The 20795-nt window shown below is 41.5% G+C and overlaps 1 long non-coding RNA gene across 1 annotated transcript in view; it reads left to right on the top strand.

Annotated features, from left to right (window-relative positions):
- Positions 1–20795, top strand: part of LOC106631224 (uncharacterized) — a 317186-nt gene that overhangs the window by 42102 nt on the left and 254289 nt on the right. The window contains exons 10-11 of the long non-coding RNA XR_008732814.1: positions 7083–7725; positions 8522–19982. This is a non-coding gene — a long non-coding RNA (uncharacterized LOC106631224). The remainder of the gene's footprint in view (positions 1–7082; positions 7726–8521; positions 19983–20795) is intronic.

Genomic DNA, 20795 nt, shown 5'->3' with positions numbered 1-20795 from the left:
TAAAGATTTTATTAGTAACAGACGCTTTTAGTTAGTGTTTGTTGCCCCAAGAGCTTTAGAGGAACTGATTTTCTGTCAGAAAAGATTGGAATCAATTGCATTCCTCCCTTCCAGATAGTGCTAAAACATTTATTTAAAGGTTTATATGCTCACCCTGCCTTATCTGTATTCCAAGTCACTTGTCCAATGAAATAAAATTCATTCATGCCTTCCTTCACTGTGTTATTGACAAAGTGTAAGCTTTATGTGACTAGAAGCCAGAATTCTGTCTTTTGGGAATACCTCTCTCTAAACTTGTCTGAAAGAATTATTTTATTGCATTTTTCATGCCAATTCAAGTATGTTTGAATGGTAAATCCTAGAAGCTGGGCTGTCTGTGACCATATCAGCCTTTTGAATTAGCAGCATACGCGGCATGATAGAAATATTAGATTGAAAGGAAGGAGTATGTATGCTACATAATTTTTTTTTTATTAAGATTTTTTTTTTTTTTGCACATAATAAACTGCATGTCACTTGGTTCTACAAATCAAAAACTAGGTCAGGTCAGTTTTCTAAATGCCTGGCATTATGCTGATAGAAAGTTTGCCATCACTATATGTCTCTTTAGCCCATTCTCTACGAAAGAGCAGTGTCTGGAGAGCAAGTGCTAAAAACTATTTATGCCATGTTTCATTTGGGGGAAGTTAGAGCCTCACCAGCTGCTTTTCTTATCCATGCAGCCAGTGCTGCATGAGTGACGTTCAGCTCTCTGTCAGCGGCATAATACAAAAACGATGCTATGATCTAGGTGGTTTGTCTTATACAAAAGATAGAGTAGGTCATCACTGAATTAAATACTTAACGAAACAAAGCAACCTGGCCTTGTAGCCACAATAGTGGTTGAAGAGTCCAGAAGCGAGATATGTACATGACCTAACTGTCATTTCTCTTCACTGCTGCGTTGGGATAACTCTTGTAAAGCCAAGGAGAGGTAGAGGTAAAAGTAGAATTTAACAGCGCTGTGCTGATTTGAGACTAGAGTGCGGGAGGAGGAAGCAATAAGGTTACCTTTTCCTCTTGTCAGTCAGCAAATTCACAGAGCTGACCCTGGAGGGAACAACGTACGTACAGGCACCGGGGTATTACAGCACATAATTCCGCTGCCTCAACCACAAACTAATTAAAAACCCTCTGATTATCCCAAACCCCTTCCTCTCTGTTTTCATTTCCTCTCCAAGCAGGACTTCAGTTTAAATTTGACATCCTTTGGGGGCTCTGCAATGAATGAGACTATTTGAGTTGTTCTAGAGCTTTCTTAAGCTTTCCTCAGAGAAACTATCCAAGTATTTGGCAACATGCACGAACTGAGAACTGAAAGCTGAATATATCTGCTTGTCTGAGTTCTCAAAACTGAGGGTAGAGAGGAGGCCTGGGGGGAGGAGTTGAAATCAGTTCGGTTTGCCGTACAGAAGCTGGGATAACTCTTAACGATGCTGTTGAGGTGAGCCAGCTTGGGGGAGCCAAGTTTTTGGGGGAGGTCCCCCTAGCAGCCCACACAAGCCTGAGGTTCCCCATGCAGCCCTTTGCAAAGGGACAGGACGCAGCGGTGCAGGTAGTGGGAGCTCCCAGGTGTGCCGGTGATGCAAAGAGGTTTGTTTTCTATATGCTTTAACTTCTGGTCAGCCCTGGCGTGCTCAGGCATTTGGACTAGATCGCCGTTGTGAGCCCTTTCCCACTGGAACTATGCTGTTCTATTCTAATTTCTTTCTGTACAGTAGTGCTGTTTTAGGAGTTTGTAGTATTTTCTAATATTGTCAAAAGAAAATTTGGCTTTGAGTAGGCTTAGATTTGGCAGATTTGGGCCTAAAGATAAATGCTTATTTCTTTAACTTTCTTATTGTGATAATGGTATTAGTTAACGTGCTAATTAGGCTGCAGTGTTTAACCTAAAGCTTTTGTGTGGCTGGTTGTGTCTGAACCATCTCCTAGCTGTCATGGCACACAACCACAAATAGGAAGCTCTTGCACCCAGTAGTAAAGCTTTCCGTTTCAGGGCAACAATCCTGCTTCGTTTGCCAAAGAAGATGAATAGCATTGCAGGCTTTGAAGATAGCCCTGAAAGCCACCCCAGCAGAAATACCTGTGGATTTTGTGCTAATTCACTGGTTTTCATTCTGAATTCATCAACAAAGTTGGGTTTGTGACCACCTTTACTTTTTTTACTGTCAGACAAAATGACAATAGCTGGTTCACAAATTTGGGTAGGCCTATGCTGAGTAATGCTGTGCAACTCTGACTTTCCAGATTCTGGTTCTGTACATTCAAGGAAACTTTCCAAATAGTGTAGTAGTTACAGATGAGCCAATCTAAATCAGGTCTAAGTCTTTCTAATCTAATGACAGTTCTAAGGCATTCTGGGTTTAACAGCCACCAGCCGCAGCACAGTATAAAGCCTTCTAGTTGTTTAACCTTACACCAAATGTAGGCCGCTGCTATACCATAGAAAGCAGACCTAAAGCAGCTGTTTGAGGACACTTCACGTTGTTTTCCTCCTTTCAGAAAAAGCCCCTACTTCTAGAAATGCCTTATTTAGTCATAGAAATTATCTGAGTGCTAGGGCAATCGATCTCAACTCTAACACTCAAGTTTCTTGTTAATTTTAAGCAGGCCTGTGGAGGATATGCACTCCCCTCCCTTGGCCAGGCTGTTTCTATAACGCAGCCCCATGGGAATTTGCCACCTTGAAAAATAAGCTGTGGAACTGGGTCACATCCAGCTCCTTTCTCTGGGAATCTTTCCAGGTAAGCCTTCCAGACTTCATAAAGACAGATGTGAAATCCAGGCTCAGCAGGCCCAGCTGCGAACGACCCTCATGCTCAGCCACATGCAGACCCACCAACCCCCAGCTCCCCAAACAGGATTAGCACATATCTGGGTATTTCTTTTGTTGGTTCCTATACCGGATAGTTCCCTGCTCCTCCTGGAGCTCACAGAGAGTTGTAGCCTAGATACTTAGTTAATAAATTGGCCTCTGTCTCAGTAAGCAATCTTTTTCCTTTGCTGTAAACTACCTAACGTGATCTTGGTCTATCACTGGGCATCCTTGGCCCAGCCGCAACACAAGTGATTAACATTAATAGCCGTAAAATACATTTCTCATGCCATGAGGGAGACGAAATGTTCCACATGATCCTTTCCCTTCGAACAGACAACTAAGAGCACACACTACTGCAAAAGTGCTCTGTGGCGTCAGTGTTAGTAATATTAAGAGGGCTCCCCCTCCTCCCCGCACACACACACACGCAAACCCTGTGTACAATATCCCACAAGGTTAAGTGTTGTGCTGCTCAGGGCACGGCGTTATATCCTGGTTGCCTAGAGGCAGTTGTTGGCTCACTGAACGTGATCTGTCTGCAGGAAATATAATCTCAATGGGAGAACGAGAGCTCCTAACGAAAGTCATGAACTCATTCACAATCCAGACATGCCCCAGGAGTTGGTTTTCAAGTGACCTAGTTTGCCCTCTGTTGTTATACATTCGTCCCTGCGGCACTATTTCACAGGGAAGAAAAAAAAAAAAAAAGAAATTTAGATATGACTAATCGAAGACCAAATGTTGCTTTCAGCTCCCAGTTGGCAGCTTCCACCCTTGTGGTGGGCAGGTGGTTAAAGAAGTAGAAAGCAAATATTTGGATTCTGAAAACACTCTTACTGCACCTTTTTGGTGTGTTTATGTTTAAATAAACTACCAGCTGAATGGGTGATTAATTCTAGAGAAGTGGATACACATGAATGTAGAAAGGTCATTTTGTGTTCAAGCCAACTTGCAAACGCAAAGCTGATACTGCACTGATTGGCAAAAGTGATTTTCCTTATTTATATGAAAGAGTCAAACATCTTTATGCGGAGTGAGCTCTTGGCCGTGTCTTTTTTTAAGGGAGGAAAAAGAAAGATAAACTCTGTAGTGAACTCTCAAATGTTTTTATAATGAAAATAATTATATGACCATTCTCATCCTCATTTTATCATGCCTAAGAATAAGCTGACAACAGAGGGAGGAAAAAAAATAATCTACGAAAGAGGGGGAAACATGTCCTGAATCCCAAGCTTGCTGTCTGTGCTCATGCAGGGGAGCACTGTTACGGTCGCTGACTCTGGTTTGTGGCGCCTTCCGACACAGAAGTCAGCCTGGGAAGCGCTCACAAGCTGTTCGTGGATGGCTGTCCTGCTCCTCCCCTGGGCTGAGGTCGCTCCCTCCTGCAGAAGGCGGTCTGACAGCCTCACTCTTTCCACTCTGGCCAGAAATAAGCTATTCCAAAGTCTGAAGAAAATCAGCATACGAAGGTTTTTTTCTCAGCTCCTGAATGCTGAGCTGCACTCCCTGTGTGACTGTCAGCTCACAGGGTGAGCTTTTCTTAATCCTGAAATATTTAAACCCGTGTACAGAAAAAGGACGCTGTTGTGAAATTGTGTAAAATTGCAGAATGTCAAAACTGGGAACACTGAACACTCAGTTTGCTCTCGAGCCAGGCACAAAGTAGAGATACTGAAAACTGGGGATTCAGCTCTCAATTTTAAAAGCTCTCAATTAAAAAGTACTGATGCAGTAAATCATTTGGGCATTGGGCCATACCTAAGAAAGACCTTTTACCCACAATCATTGCTGAATCTAAAGAATGTAGACATTTCCACACAAGTAGTGAGTAAGAGGCAGTTGCTCTTCTTAGGGTCTGAACAAACTTTGCCTTCTTAATCATGAAAAGGTGAAATTCAGCAGGAATCTATGTAGAAAAAGGGAAATCTGCATCAAACAGGCGCCCAACAAGAGGATTTCTTCTAAGCCTTGGGGACTCAGAAATGCTTTTTTTTTTTAACCCTGCTTTATCCTATAGTTTAGAGCTGTGCACAGTAATAAGTAATGTGAGAAAATGAGTGCTCTGAAATTCCTGAATGTCAAGAGCCGTGATCAGAGATTCAGGCTGATTGCTTAGCCTTCAAACCAAATCCTTCACCCTTGTACCAGGCTAGAAGGACTCCCCCACATTCACCAGTATGAAGGGAAAGGGATCTCCCCACTACTGCGCTTAAGACTGCTGGGCTGGGTTTCTGTGGCCTTGTGCACCCTCTTCAAAAAAAAAAGCAGGCTTGTTTCTTAGAGCAGGAGGCACTCACCAGTCCCAGCACTTTTAAGGTTCCCAGTCTGGTTTTCAGATATACTTCTTACAGAAAATGCTTGCCGCTGTGAACAGTGACGTATATAGGAACCATCAAATCTACCCTGCAACAGGTACAGCTAACACATACCCCTTGTCTTGTCTTGAATTAATTCGTAATAAAAGACAACCTTTGACAAAATGCAAGGTTTCAGATGGTGTCGTTTGCTAATGAAAAACTACATAGACAGCTAACAGACACCAGGAAAGACCTAAACCCCAGTCAGACCTAAACCCAAGTCTTTCATTAGATGTAATTGCAATAGTACCAGCCAGTTGCTATCTACCTAACCATTTGGCTTCAAATTCTATGTTACATGAGAGAAACTCATATTTTGACACCATCTTCACTTACACAAACATGCCAGACTCCCATGTGTAAAGTAGACCATGGAGCACAGTAAAACAGCCCTTCCCATTGTAGTGGTCTCAAACACGATAATACTAAACACATTTGAAGAACTGAAAATGATAATAACCTCACCCCAAAGACATGATATTTGGCATCCCAGAAAGCCATCAGCTGCTCCTGCATTCCCACAAACAGATTCCTAAGGGATGAGATGGGTGCAAAAAAATCCTTCACAGGAAAAGCAAAAGCCTCACCAACTTTTTATTCATTTTTTAAAAACATCTCACGGACATACCTAACCTCTTAACAGGGGTAATCCTGTATGCTTCAACTGTTTTATAGTGTATTTTGTTGAGGTGAAATTTCTTTTAACCTACAATTAAATTGCTTTCATATTGAAGTTCTGTTAGTGTTAATTGTAGTTTTGTTTTGTGATGTTTTGCTTATGTTTTTTTTTCAGCTAGGAGAAGAAGCACTTGGGAAGTCTGCTAAACTCGCGTACAATTTGCTTTTACAAGAGACTGCAAGCTGAGGTTTTCAAGTATTGACTTGTTAGCTCAGCTTCAGAGAGGACAGTTGGTGTGGCAAAAGACAGTGAGACCAAGCAAAAAGAAAATATTTCCCCAGGTTACCCGGAATTCCCTTGCCCTAGTCCTTCCACAAACCCTATGAATTAAACTTTTTTTAAAAAAAAACCCAAACATTATTTCCTGATCTCAGTAGAGTAGATAACTACTCAGCAAAAGCCCCAGTTTTTAAGAACAAGTTATTCTGAAAAGAGACTGAGTTAATCCTGAATAGCTTGTGATAGAATCTCACCAGTAGTGCCAGTGACCTCATATTAACTCATTGCAATATACAGAATGTTAAGTATGTAGTGGAGTTGATCTACATTAGAAAATTTCTTCATTGAAGTTCCTTATTTACTCCTATTCCCAGTAAAAGCAAAAATAGAGTAAGTTTTCCAAATTGCTAACAAGGAAGGACTTCTGCAATGAGGAATAAGCAAGTCTCCCAGCCTTAATCTTCCATAACATTGCCACAAGAAGAGCTGTCCATAAACTAGATTGCCTGGGTTGTTTCTGCTGATTTTATGACAGACTCCTCTGGTGTCGATTACAACAGAGATCTGAATTTGAGAGACCTGAATGCTCTTTGCTGTGAAAATGCTGAGCCAACCTTGTCTAGCAACCTTTGACATATAAAGAGGGCTGGTAATTGCTACTTTCATTTCTAAATGTTGTAAATGACATAGCAAATTATTACTTGATAGGATCTACTTTTAGATCTCACTGTAAAAGGCGGGCAGTTTCAGAGAATAGATCAATTTTCTTCTCCTGTGTTTGTGGTTACACCCTATCCCCACCCTAGATGTCTAATTATGTGAGATGAATGTGTGTAAACACGAGTCTTACCCTCCATAATCCAACTCATACCTTACTTGTTTATACAGAGGTTAATAAGCTCAGTCTATTTACCATACTACTTGAAGTAATGTTTCTAATGCTCTGTGCAACTTCATGGTTTTTTACCAGGAGTAAAAGGCATGGAATTAGGCAATGATCATCTCTGATGGGTCTGGGTTCAATAACAGAGACTTTTAACTGGCGAGTCCATGAGCAGAAATGCCAGTAAACAGATTTACAGAAGTACTTGATTTGTTTTCCAGGAGTATTAATTTTAATTTTTATCCCGTTTATCCTTATGTGTAATAATTCCTCATTCCTGATTTGGAGAGGAGATTCATGCATTGTCATTCAGGATGCCACAAAATTCAATTAAGGGCTGGCTGCAGCATCCCTTCTTGATTTGTGAATGATTTACCTTCGTTGAGAAAACAGGATGATTTTTTCCATCACAAAGCATGGTTGCTGATTTTAACAGAGCAGACAGCCTGGAGCTATGCAAGCCATCACTAAACCAAAAAGAAACATTAATAAAATGACTGGAGGGGTGGTGTCCTTCTGCTGGGACTGTAACTATTCCTTGTGCATTTCAGGGACCGAGGATGTAAAATAGTGTAACATCCCAGGTTATGTAATTCCACATCCACAGTCTCCAGCCTCTGCAAGTCCCACTCGCTCCTCCAGCCAGATCCAGACGGCCTGACAGCTCGGCTGTCTTTCAGCCAAGTGTGACTACTCTGCTGTCAGCACTTTAGCCACTTTTACCTCTGAGGTATACGGGCACCTGTCAGCTTGATGGAGGCAGTCCCTCTATAGATACAGGATGAAATGTGGATTCTGGTCTTTTGATATCATCTTTCTTACTGTTTTTATATATATGCTTATATATACTGATACATTTTTCAAGATGACTGAAAGCTCCTGAGACAAGCTTTTATTATCTATTTAGAAAAATTAAGATATCTTTAAGCATGTTAGAAAATGCCCTGCTTCTCCCCCACCCCCACCCCCACCCCCCAAGTGTTTCATCGGAATTTTCAGGCTTGTACCAGCATAGTGCATAGTCATGGTTTTAATTCTTTACTTCACAACATGAGAGAGTGAGGCACGGATTAAATGTTCTATTTAAAAATGCTTTGACAGATTTTGTTGAAGCCAAGACAATTCTCTTGAAGTATTATCATGATTTACTTGAGTTAAATCAGCAAATAACTCATGTTGCCCCATAGGGCCACTCAGCTAAGTGTGTTTTATATACACAGAGCCCTATAGCTTCAGCAATTGGCACATTTCCTTCAAGTCAATGTCAAGATTACACAATAAGACAGAGATATTTAGAGAGATGCTGCTGGTGGTGTCTGAGCCCCTAGGCTTTGTTCAGGCAGTTCCAATCTGAATGGATCACTTCTATACCGAAAGGAAAAAAAAAATAATCTCTGGAGTGCAATCAGAGTGTTTTCTATTAATGGAAACATGAATGTTATTGCCGAGCTGTGTTGTGCTGGATGATTGTATGCAGCAGAAGGTAATTTAACTCACCAGAATTTTGTTTTGCTTCCCTCCCCCAGGTTAAAAGTCTGATCAGATGCCTGCTTGACACGCAAAATCATCAAGAGACTGCAGCAAACGCCTCTTGGAACACAAAGCAGTATCAGGCAGGCAGCAGCTAAAAGAAGCCCCCACCACCAGGGGAAGCAAACAGTGGGGCTGTGGTTCCCCACCGATTTCCTCAGCCCTTAGTTAGTGGGGGGAGGATTATTAAACCCTTCTGTGTTGCTCTGAAGTGCTACAAATAGAACGGTAAATCTAAATAATGAGGTGCATGTTGTTCCCTTCAGTATGTGCTGCAGATGACAAGCAGGGACCAAAAACCAAAAGGAAAACATAAGTACAGCTGGAGGGTATCATGCCCACCATGGAGCTGACTCCTGAAGTGTGTTGAGGTATATACCTTGTACTTGTGTTGCACTCCTGCAGTTGTGGCTGCCTTGTGTTCCAAGTGAGGCTGTTTAGTCGTGCCAGAATACTCTTTGCACCGGTGACCCCCCGTTACATAGCTCAGCACCCTCTCTGACAAGTTCTAGAAAAGGGAGGTTGTCTCCTGAGACTGGAGCAGCAGTTTTCCAACTTTTACCCAGATTTCCCCCTCTTCTGCCTGCTGCTCCTCCCCTAAGGAAGGTGGCAAGTATGATTGCACCAGGACCACTTTGCCCATGATGGTCCCTGTGGGTTATCAAGCCCAGCCCACAAGGACCCTTGGCCACAAAGAGCCTGATGGAGGGTCTTCTGAAGGGGACTACTTCTCAAACCTGCCCCCAGATAAATCCTGCCTGCTCTGGTTTGAGATTTCCCGTGTTAGACAGGGCTTGGTTCAAAAGTTCTGAGACCTGCCGGTGATCACGAGCGAGGCAACACATCCGAGAGCTGCCAGCATTCGACTGCCAGCAAAGGGAGAGTGGACAGGGATCACACCGAGGCAGACGTTACTTGTCATGTATTGGCCTACACCTGAGGCAAACTATTGCTCTGCTCAGCCACTGCAAACACTTAAACACCTAAAGTTGAGTTTCTGGAAGTAGGAACCTCGGAAAGAGGGTCAGTGCTTACAGAAAGATGCTGAGAGATGGCATCTAGCTTTAGTCCCTAAGACTTATCAGTCGTATGTGAGGCCATTGATGCCTCACTCGAACTTCTACTTAACTGGCATGTGGTGAACACACTGGATAAGCTCAACTACCCAGGTCTGAAAGTAGAATTTTTAAGAGCAGGTGTAACTGTTGGTAAGCAAGAGACAGGTCTGGGTCATTTGCCAGCTTTGTTACTCCAGTGGATTTGAATTAAAGGATAGGTTCCTTTTTTTCCTCAGCGTAGTAAGTATTGAGCTAGAAATTCATGGCTACTTTCAGAAGAGATCCAAGTCCTTCTTATTCCATGTTGGAATAGATGAACAAATGTGTTTTCACCTGTGAGAAGTTAAAGGCTTAGTGAGGGTCTTCAGCAGCACAGACACACATGCATGCTTCTCCCTCTCTTGATCAGGATCCTCAGCTGGGAATTCAAAGGCCACTTGTCAAGCTCTTCCTCTCAAGTGTGTGTCTAAAGCACCATTCCGTGAGTTTTTGAAGTGGATTAATCTCATTGAAACTGATAAAACTTTTCTAATAGAAAGTTGATTTCTGATTTAGACTCAACTCCTGTCTGCGTTATCAAAAACATTTTTGACCATTCCTCCACACTCCTGAAATCTTTCAGTGAGATTCAGTGAATCTCGGTTACTGGCAATCGGTGATCCTGTTAACAGTAGTTTCCAGAGTCCCAACCAAAGCTAACATGATGACAGGACATGATCTCAGCATGCCGAATCATTTTTGAAGGGGGACCTGATGATTTCAAAAGAGGCTTTAGCTGCCTGCCATTTCCCTGGGGTAATTCCTATGTGTGACCTGGCATACCTGAGCTGAGTACATCTACTTTGGCTAATGCTTCCTAAAATGACAGATTTCAGAATAATTCTGTGTTATATATTTGGATAACTATTTCACAAGCTGTTTGTCTTTGAAAAATTATAATGAAAAGCAAATTATTTTAAAAAAATGAGAAAAAAGAAAGAACAGATGTCTTAGTGAAGATTTTAGTGTTTTGGGGCTCTGGTTTGGGAGTACAGCTGATTGCCAAAGTTACTGGATAACATAAATTCTCTTTCAATTTCTTTGCAATTTTGAAGCTAATACAACTCCAGTGAAAGTTCCTAATGTTATTTTTCCTCTCTTAACCTAATTAACAAACTGAAAATTTATGTAGTCCTAAATGGAATTACTTTCTCCTAAGCACCGCAGAGGGGGTTATTTCTCATGTACCTACTAAAGCGTGGATATCGATGCTAATGCTTCACACCAGCTACAGTACCTGAATTCTCTTCACAGGAGTAACACATCGAAACTGCCCTGTCTGAGGCCATGCTAACAGGAACTCAGGACAGTATCAGCCTGCCTTGAGTATTGTTATTTTAAATGTTAAATTTGAGTTCTTAATTTTGACATATTTAGCTGCTGAACATTTAGAAAAGCGTGGGTATGGGTCAAATGTCTGTTATATTTTTAAAGAAGAACCAAAAAAAGAAAACCAACCCACCTCAGACCCCTTAGTTTTCATTTCATAAAAAGCTCCAAGAACTCTTTAGAGTAAATTATTAAAAACCAAACCAAACCAAAATAAATTGCTTTAAAATATCAAAGAGGAATCACATTTTTTTCTTGAACATGGTTTTTCAATGATGAATTTTTCAACAGGATTGTATTAAAACATATTAGTTGTTAATAAGAACCTGCCATCACTTTTAGAGTGATATTCTAGAGTATTACCAATACTGTGCTAATGGCTTTACATGCAGTTAGTTTCTCAAAAACAGATTTAACACATTTCCAAACAGCAAATGTGTGTATTATTTTGTGGTTTAAATCTGTTTTATCATGATACCACTTCCAAAATACTGAAGGCATAAAATAGTTTATGGTCCAGAAGATAAACTACCACAGGCCACTATGTTGGAATATAGGGAAGGATCTGAGAAAGTGCTAAAAGCATTATTACAGCTACAGAATAGACTCTTAAATCTTTTATGCAACTTGATCAGTTCCCACTGGAACCACACTGTATTGTTTTCATAAATAAACACCAAAAGTTGCTGTGCACAGTGTTTCTGGACTGTAACAGACTGCTTTTGTGCTTTAACAGGTTTTGTGTTAAATTGTAAACTACAAACGTTCCCATGAAAAATTCTTTTTCCCAGCACACTGCTTGTGAGTGGCATGTCATCTTTCTTGATGATCAACAAAGCAATCACATTTGTATGGCAGTAAACCACCTCCAGTCGCTTCATCCTCCATGGAGGTGCCACAGCCCCCAGGCTGGGAGGAGCCGCCCAGCAGTGCCGTCCTCTCTGAGGGAAGAGACTGGTTTCCTGAACTCAGATTTGCCCACGGCAATGAGATGAAGAGGGTGATTCCTCTCCCATCTTGGTTTTTTTGACAGGAAAAAGCAGGAGAGAATAACCCTCCCATTTTTATCTGCTCAACCATTACAGCACTAAAAGCCTCCATACGTTGAACTGTCTTTTCCATGTAGAGAAGGCGTGGAGATCCCTAGTTTGTTACTCAGTATTGTCAGCCAAACCTGGCAAATTGTCTGTTTTCAATAGAACAGTTTAAGCTTTTGCTAGCCCATACTCTTCCAGCTCATTTTTTAAATGGAGTGCTCTCCAAAAGAGCAGGCTGTGGCAGAGATCACTGTCCTGCGTTGGCTGCATCTCAGAGATTTGCAAAGCACAAATTTCTCCATTCTGCAGGCTCCAGCCCACAGGCTGCCCCCTTCGCCCCAACTTCGCATGCGTGGGTCACACTCACCCTCCTCCCCACTTAAGAAGTCTGAAAAAATATCTGCCAGAGAAAAGGCAGTTTGTCCAAACTGTTCTCATGGTTTGGCTGAAGCTTATACTGTCGGCTCTCAAGTAAAATGTAATCTGTTATTTTTAAACGCTTAAGCACTGCTGTTGATATATATATTAAAAAAAAAAGCAGGTGACTTTGTTAAGATGTACTCTGGAGAGCAGAGTGAATGGAAAAAAACAGACAAAAGTGGTTTCAGAAATAAGGGCTTTTGAAAGGAGTTTTTGGAGACTCTATAGTAGTCCAAGACATGTGAAAAGCGTCCAGACCATAAATACTGAAAGAAAACATTTGGTAAGTGAACAAAATATTTTAAGTGCTATACAAGAGAGAATGAAAAACTGTAGTATAATTATGTATTTTACAATTTTGAATTAGTGACAGAGGTAAAAAGGGAGTTGTTTTGGAGGCAGGAATGGGTATTCTGTTAATGTTCTCCCACAAGTCAGTACAACGTGAAACTTTGCTGTGGGTAAGGCAAAAACATAGACAGCTTACCATTGTGTAGAAAGCATTTTTGTCTAGGGGATAAGATAATTCACCCCACCTCTTTTTTTTTTCTTTTTTTTTTCCCCAGAAGAGAATAAAAATACAGCTGTGTACTATATTCCACTTCGTATGCACATGGTGGTACTTCAGAGAACAGGAGGTGCACAAGTGGAAGGGTCAGCAATTTCAAGTCGAATGCCTCTGTAATACAGCCTGCCGACCGTGGCGTGGCAATGATCTTGGCCCAGTAGCAGCAAAATGACTTGTCCCAGAATGGTTACATTTCTTAGCCTAATGCAGAACTAACATTTTAAAATATCCGGTCTCCATCCCTGAAATGCCTGCAGGCTGTTCTCTTGGCCAGAATATGCTGACAGCTTGGAAAGAGATGAAACAAATATCAATGGCCTAGTGCATGAGGATCAGCTAAGATTGAGGTCCTGCTGTGTTAGGATCTAGATGTACGTGTAGTAACTGTTCTTCTTTGAGCCTCCTACTGTTTAAATAGAAAGGATCATTACCTGTGTCTTGCAGAGTAATCAAGAGATTTGCTATGAGTCTCAGATGAACTTGTTGCAGAGCCGGAAATTCAATCTGAAGGCCTAAAAATTGAAGTTCAATTGCCTAAAACCCAGAGGTACCCAAAGCAGGCCAAGGGATGTAGCACAGGACTTGCAAAAGAGCTACGCTGATCTGAAGTGGCAACTGGAGGAGCATCTAGAGTGACATTTGTGCGGCTGAGTCCCAGCCTTGCATCTTGGCCTTTTACATTTCCCTCAACAGATGGGCGGCAACAGAAGGATACTTTCAAAACTGACTTAATGTGTTAACAAGTTACAGATACAATCCCTATTCCTGCAGGACTAGCATGATTGCTCTGCACCTTCACTGAACACAGCAAAACCTGCAGGAATTTAGACACAAAACCGAGCTGATTTCTGTTGTGCCGTACTTTGAGCCATTTCTGAGCACGCAGAAGACAGCAGAAATGAGCAGCTATTTAAAGCATGTGCTGCTGTTAATGCTCACTAACTCCACATCACTCATGTAGCTACTATTAAGCATTAGTATAAAGTGGACTTGGAACAGTAACACTGGATGTTTCCTTGCCCCCGCATGCTGTAAAAAGTAAAGTTCATGATGAATTTTTAATTATAAGCCATGCAAAAATGCCTTGCTGCTGTTTCCTGACATACTCGGGAATGATACCTTCATAAGGAAACACAGAGAAATAAAACTCGTTGCCCCACAGCCAAAAGAAGAAGCCATACCCTTTCCTGTGCAAGTGGGAAGCAAGCATTGAGGGAAAAAAGGTGACTATATCACAACTTCCATTGCATGTGTCCACGCACACGGATGAGGCATAATTTAAAGAGCTACAGTGTTGCTGAAGCTGGGGACACTTTTGTTGAAGTCTTTTGAGAATCACTGTTACATAACTCATACCCCAGCACAGAGAAATGTCAGAGAGCATCAGCAAAAATACAGCTTGGAAAGATTTGTCATTACAGATGGTCTAAATTACACTGCACAGCACAGGCTGTGTTTTCTCCTGTAGCATTTGCAAGTTGTGTATGTAAGAAATCCTATATTCTCTGCTATAGAACTAGGAAATGCATCCCGAAATCATGTCTTAGTGTTCAGTCAGCAGATACAAAACTAATGAATGAGCCTTTACTCAACATGACTTTCGCTGGGTGCCAAACCAGACCTTAAACCAGGACAGGCTAAGATCTACCAGTTCTGATGTGACATTGCAGACATCACAGAAAAGAAACCAAAACTGAAGGAGTGGGTATTTTGGTCAGTGTTCATCAGGGACAGCTGACAACTTCTTACAGAGACTGATGTGCTGATCTAGGCTAGGTACATTTAGCTGTTGGCTTGTTTTGAAAAGTGGGCCTGCATGGCAGCTGCAGAAAGTGTCACCTAGCCAGCAAAGCCAAAGGAGTTAAAAGGCTTTTTTGGGGGGACATCACACATATTGAAAAGTACCCTGCGAAATCTGTGCCACACTCCATGGCCTTCCACAGACTCATTCAGTTTTCCTCATGGACCTTTCTTCTGCTCCCCTGCCACCTTCAGGATTGACGTTTACCTCCTCTGCATTGGTTCAGTCCATGCAGGTGCAAGGCTGCCTTCAGCAGACTGTCTCTCTCATCTTCCTTAACTGACTCCGTAGTATGTTCACACTGATGCCTTATAACTGCTTTGATTGTCTGTTGGTCAGAAGTCGTTTTGTCCACAACCCTGTGAATATAACAGCTCTCACCGGCTTCGAAACAGGCCTTAGAAGATGAAGAACAGAAGTTACTAGTGCCCTTTCAGTAGCCTGTATGGTGTTTAAATGGTAATAGAAAAAATTCCTTTGACTATTTTTTTGGTGTAGCTCCTCCTGAAAAGTGGGGAAGGTGAGAGGAAGTTAGAGCCAGTACATATTCTAGTATAGGAATTAACCTCAGTGGGAAGAATAATGTTGCTTACAAAACCAGGAGGCTGCACTGCATAGGAAATAGAGCATGAAAAGGATTTGTGCTGTGATGTTGAGATTAGAGAGAACAAGCAACACGAATTAGCAAGTGGAATGCAAATATTGTACATTCAAGTGTAACTTCAGTGTAATACCAGAGTTGTGGGTGCGTAAGGAATTGGAGAGTCCCTCAAGTAATATTAAAACTGCTGCTGTCTGCTGACTGTGGCCCATGCACAGTGGCTTAGGTAGCCCCAGCCTCCACTGCTCTGGAGCTGATGCTTCCTCCTTACTCTTCTGTAGCAGGTTTTATTGCATACAATTAGGAGACTTTGTGTATGCAGATACTTTGCATTTAGGACAGTGACTTGCTGACAAGAACATCCGGAGGTTGGAACGGCTTGGCTGTGGACAGAGGCATCAGTAACTAACCAAAGAGAACAGATAGGTCTTTTAGAGACTGGGGTGGGGGGAAGAAAAGCAGATTTATGAGAAAGGGAATGTACTAGTAAGCACAAGCTAGGCTACTTTGTTGGCTAGGTGGATCCATCACTAGAGACTGCCGTCTCAGCCTTCTGTGCTTCTCTTTGCACCTGCTTGCGAGATGAAAGAACGGGACACCATTTAATAGAGATTAATTTTTCTAATGCACCATCATTTAGTTTCAAGGCCCCCTTGCCCCTGAATGTGGAGCTCACAGTTGTACATGTAATGCTGCACTTACAATAAAGCAACTACTACTTTCCTCAATCAGGGCTGCAGTATGCTAAAACCTTTCTGTAGCTGGAAGGGTTGCACTAGGAACCTCTTGAATGCAGAGAAGAAAAATCAGTTTTCTTGTGTAAAAAAAACCCCATTTTTAGAGGCTTTACATGCTTTATGGGCTTGAGGGATTAAGTATTTCAAAGTACAAGTAAATGTTAAGCAAGTTTCCTTTAATTCTGCAAGAGTGGAGCCTATGTGTTTAAAGGAAGGGCTCTAGGTCTACGCTTGTCTGTGCTATACAGGTTCATTGGTAAATGTAAGGTCGGCTGGATGATCAACTTCACCTCCTTGTTACCAAGCTCTCTGCTTGTCTTGATCTGTGAGCTCCAGACGTGAATACAGAAATGACAGGTTTAGGGCTCAGGCCATTTTATTCCTCCATATTCTTCCTTCATTTACAGGTTTAATGCCATAGAAATTGTCTTCTCTCACTCTAATTATCTGCCCTTCCCCCTGTAAATGGCATAGTTGTGTTGCAGTGACAACGCTTGACTCAACAGCTACCTTCTGCATACATTGCTTTTCCCTGCTTGACCCAAAAATCATCTCAGTACTTCATTTTTGGAGGCATTTCATTGCTTTTCCTTAAGGAAATTAATTCCTTCCTTGTACAAAAGAGCTGACTTCTGTTTTCCACTTGAATACGTTTTTAGGCAGAGAGGGGAGGAGGAATGAAGTGGGTGATTTGGGTTTTTAAATCAATAAACTCAAACTCCCAAAACACAGCACTAGTGCAAAGGGGCAAGTATGTAATTTTCTCAGTAGCAAATATAGCTACATGTATCTAAATCCAAGACATTCATCAGCTCTTTTATAGGATAAGACAGGGCTCAGAAATGATTTTCTGTTGAAGTACATAAGATCAAACATGTTTGTCATTTTAGCCTTCTCTTTATTCTATCTGATTTCAAGATCTTGAGACTTTCTTTAGATGTCATTGCTTCAAGCTTCTGCTTTTATCACATTAACCACTCTTCATGAGCTTTTACACATCAAAATGTCTTTAGATACATTGTTGAAGAGGGAGTACTTGTGAAGACTTCAATAAAAAGTTAGAGAATCCGTGCCTGAAACTTTATACAAACACATTTGAGGAAAGAACCACCAAAACCAAAATAAACAGCCAAACAATAATACACAATGCTGCATTCTCATTATGGTTTCTCCAGAAGGAGAAAAAAGGCATTTTCATTATGCTTGAATACAGCTTTGTTAGTGTGCAAAAACCCAGAAGTGGTGAGCCATCTCATGCCTGTCAGATTCTCAAACTTTTGGAGCTTAATACTTTTGCATTTTTTAACTTCCCTCCCTGCTGTACTGAGCAGATGGTTATCCTGAGCTCTGATTGCATCTCCAGGTATGTGTTGGTCCTGCTTCTGGTTAAGTTTTTGGCTATAGAAAATTCTTCCTAGCTAGTAGAAAGGGCAGGGCTTTGCTCCAAATGGTTTTAGCTAAAGACAGAACTAGCCGTTGCAAGATCGGTGATTTCCTCACCAGTTGCCATCACTTGTGCTTCACTAATATCTTGCAATTAACACTAATGACCACAGGACAACAGTGACAGCCTGTCCATGGTATTAAAGTGCTCTCATCCCTCACACAAGCAGGTTGTGACTCCTCTCTGGCTGAAGGGTTTGTACAGGGAAGGGGACTGTTCCCAGCGCACATCAGCAGCGTGGGATCACAGTGGCAGGATAGTTCCATGGTAAGTGTTTCATACTGGCAGTTTCCTTATCAGTTACAGATTCACTTTCTGTAGATTTCTGGAGTAAATCTGCTATTTTTGACACAGCTGTTTGTAGTCGGACTAGAGTGTCAGGACCATTAGAAGCCTCAAAGCATTTTCAGGACATTTTTGTGCATATGCATCTAGGTAGATTGATGATAAGCTAAATGGCTAGCTAGGCTGTGTTGATATGTGGTGGGGAAGCATAGCACCAGGATTTGCCAGAGTATAAATGAGAGCTACCTTTCTTTCATCAGCATCCACGAGGTGCTGGGATCGCACCGAAACACATACTGTAACACTGCGATGTGTCAGAGTGTTAAATATGAAAAATCGGAGCCCCCCCACCTGCATTACCAGGTATGGGAGCCAATTGCTTTCAACTTTCTGAATACATTCTCCTGCATTTCCCTCAGAATAACTGAAGGAGTAAACACTGTTTGAAAAAGATCTAGTTTTTAAAAAAGTAAATAAAAAAAAAAATTATCACACATATGTGATCATCTCCAAGGGGGAGGCCACTTGCAAGTGAATGACTGGAATTTGTGATGACAAAAATAAGTGTTAATTGTGGTATGCAAGATGTAAAGCCACAGCCTTACTATGTTGATTGCTTATTGTTATGCTTTGAGGAGCTAACAGTGTGATCAGACAGGGAGGAAGCATTTATGTTACAGTTACCAGAATAAACCATTACCTAGCTAGTCATTCACACAGGCCTTCCTGGTTAGAAAAGAAATATGCATCTCTTGCATCTTTGGCGAAGATTTTCCTCCCTGTTCTGTAGGTGCGTGAAGAGCACACAAACCTCCTGCTCTCAGTGGAGCCTGGTTGCATAGCCCAGGCCTCCCACACATTATTTTGAGAGCACGTTGCCTGGAGGAAGTGTAGAGCAAAGGTGTTATTAATCACTAGGAGCAGTTTTCCCTCAGCCACTTCAAATCTTCCAGTGCAGAATGTCCCATAATGTCTTGGCTGTTAGCAATCAAGTCCCAAATTATTAATTTACAATCCCAATCAGTTCTGAAATTAAACACCGCCCACCCCACCCTCAACATCCCATCCCTTACAAGCAAGACTAAAACCACCCCAGACCATGGTCTCCCAACTCATCCAGTGTGAAGATTGTGAGTGGACTTGACAGTGTTTGTTGCTAAAATTTTCTAAATACCACCACTGGCCTGTCTGATGCATAAATCATTGTTGGTGAACTGGCAGTTTTTATTGTTGTATCTCTTTGGACATCAGGAGAGCACTGTAATACAAATGAATTTAAGGAATGAAAGAGGAAAAAAAAAAGAATTCCTAATTTGTTGCATAATTACTGAATTTATAGCTATGCTACGTTGGGTACTGAAGTATGTTACAGTACTCTTGTTTTTCAGAGTTTGATTACTGATGTCCCTTAAATACATCTGCATGGAACAAAAAAATCTTGTATTTAAAATTTTGCCATATATGAAACCCAAAGGAAACATCTTTCTTAATATAACTGCAGGAAAGATTTGAATGAAGAAGACCTATTAAATGGTAAGTTCAATTGTGTTCCATTTTTTTACTATTTAGAGAAGACTTTGAGCTGAGAATGTCATAGGTTTTGAACTCTTCTTCCTGTTAATTTGGGAGGTTAATTGTGTAACACCTAGGATTAATGATAAATTACTTAGTTTTAAACAGACTCTGTCAACATAGGATAGGGACAGGATTGCAGTTGGAAACAACAAGAAAGACCATTGGGTAGCTTCACAGATAAGGATTCTCTGCATGCATTTGAAAGCAACAACAGCAAATCATTAACTTTGAGAATTGTTTTCTAGCAAGTTTTAAGCCTTGATTTATCAGAATGAAGAATGGTCACTCTAGGCTGTTTAACAGGCAGATTGTTCCTGGTAATCTGGTTCCTTGATTCCTGAAGTGGGGAATGGATGTGTCTGGGATGCAGGCTGGGAGGCAGACTGCTGAGCTAGACCTATGGAAAGACAACTAAATTAGAAGTGCAGGAAGGCCATTTATTTTATTGCTTTTTCTGCTGTATTTGTACCAAATATTTTTTTGTTTGCTAAAAGGTTCTTTGATCTTTTCTGATAGCTGCAGTGTGCAAGTGTGACAGCAGGATGGTCATTGCCTGAGAAAGGGTGAGCAGTGCAGCAGTTGTTAAGAGAGCGCACCTCTTGTTCGTCACCATTTCTTATGTATGTTTATAGATGCAAACAAATATAATGCCAAATTGCATCTAGGAAAAAACTCAGAACAGATTCCTAGGAATTTATTGTAAATAGCTGAAGGAAAGACATGTGTAAGTGAAGAAGGAGCAGCATTATGGTGAGCATGCTGTGGTAACACTAGTTGATCTGTCCTTTCAGTAAACCAGCCCACTGCTAACAGTGCACACTATACTCTTCCACTACAGACAATTCCTTGGCTATAAGATGACTTGCAATTTGATTATTTCCACATACCCCACCCCACATTTAAATGTTCTTAAACTCTGGATGGTCAGCCTCAGTGATCTGTACTCCCAGTTAGGTTTCTGAGCAGAGTGATGTGTACGTGTGCACCAAAGGTTTTGTCTGTGCTAGCCCAGAAATTACATATTTGCGGTTTGCTTTGATTGCTTCTGACAGCAATACTCTTCTCCAGCTTGCCTCTCCTGCTGCATGCATGCACCATGCTTCAAGCTGAAGGGCCAGCCATGGAACAGAATAAAAAGCAATTAGCACAGAATTGCTTAACTACACCCACCTGACTTTGGTGCATGCGTATGGCTTATTGAGACAGCTGATCACCCACCTAGATAGTCCATAACTAGCGGATTACGTGTGCAAGGTGATCCACACTGATCAGCGTGAAGACAGGTCTGTGTGACAGATGAATCCAGACACACAGCAGTGGTAACACACAATTTAGCTCAGTTTGACCAGGTGGCCTCTGGGAATCATTTCAGTGCG

The sequence above is a fragment of the Falco cherrug genome, chromosome 1 (genome assembly GCF_023634085.1).
Source record: "Falco cherrug isolate bFalChe1 chromosome 1, bFalChe1.pri, whole genome shotgun sequence".
Taxonomy (NCBI): Eukaryota; Metazoa; Chordata; class Aves; order Falconiformes; family Falconidae; genus Falco; species Falco cherrug.
The sequence above is the reverse complement of the archived record's forward strand: the minus strand, read 5'-3'. Positions and strand labels throughout refer to the sequence as shown.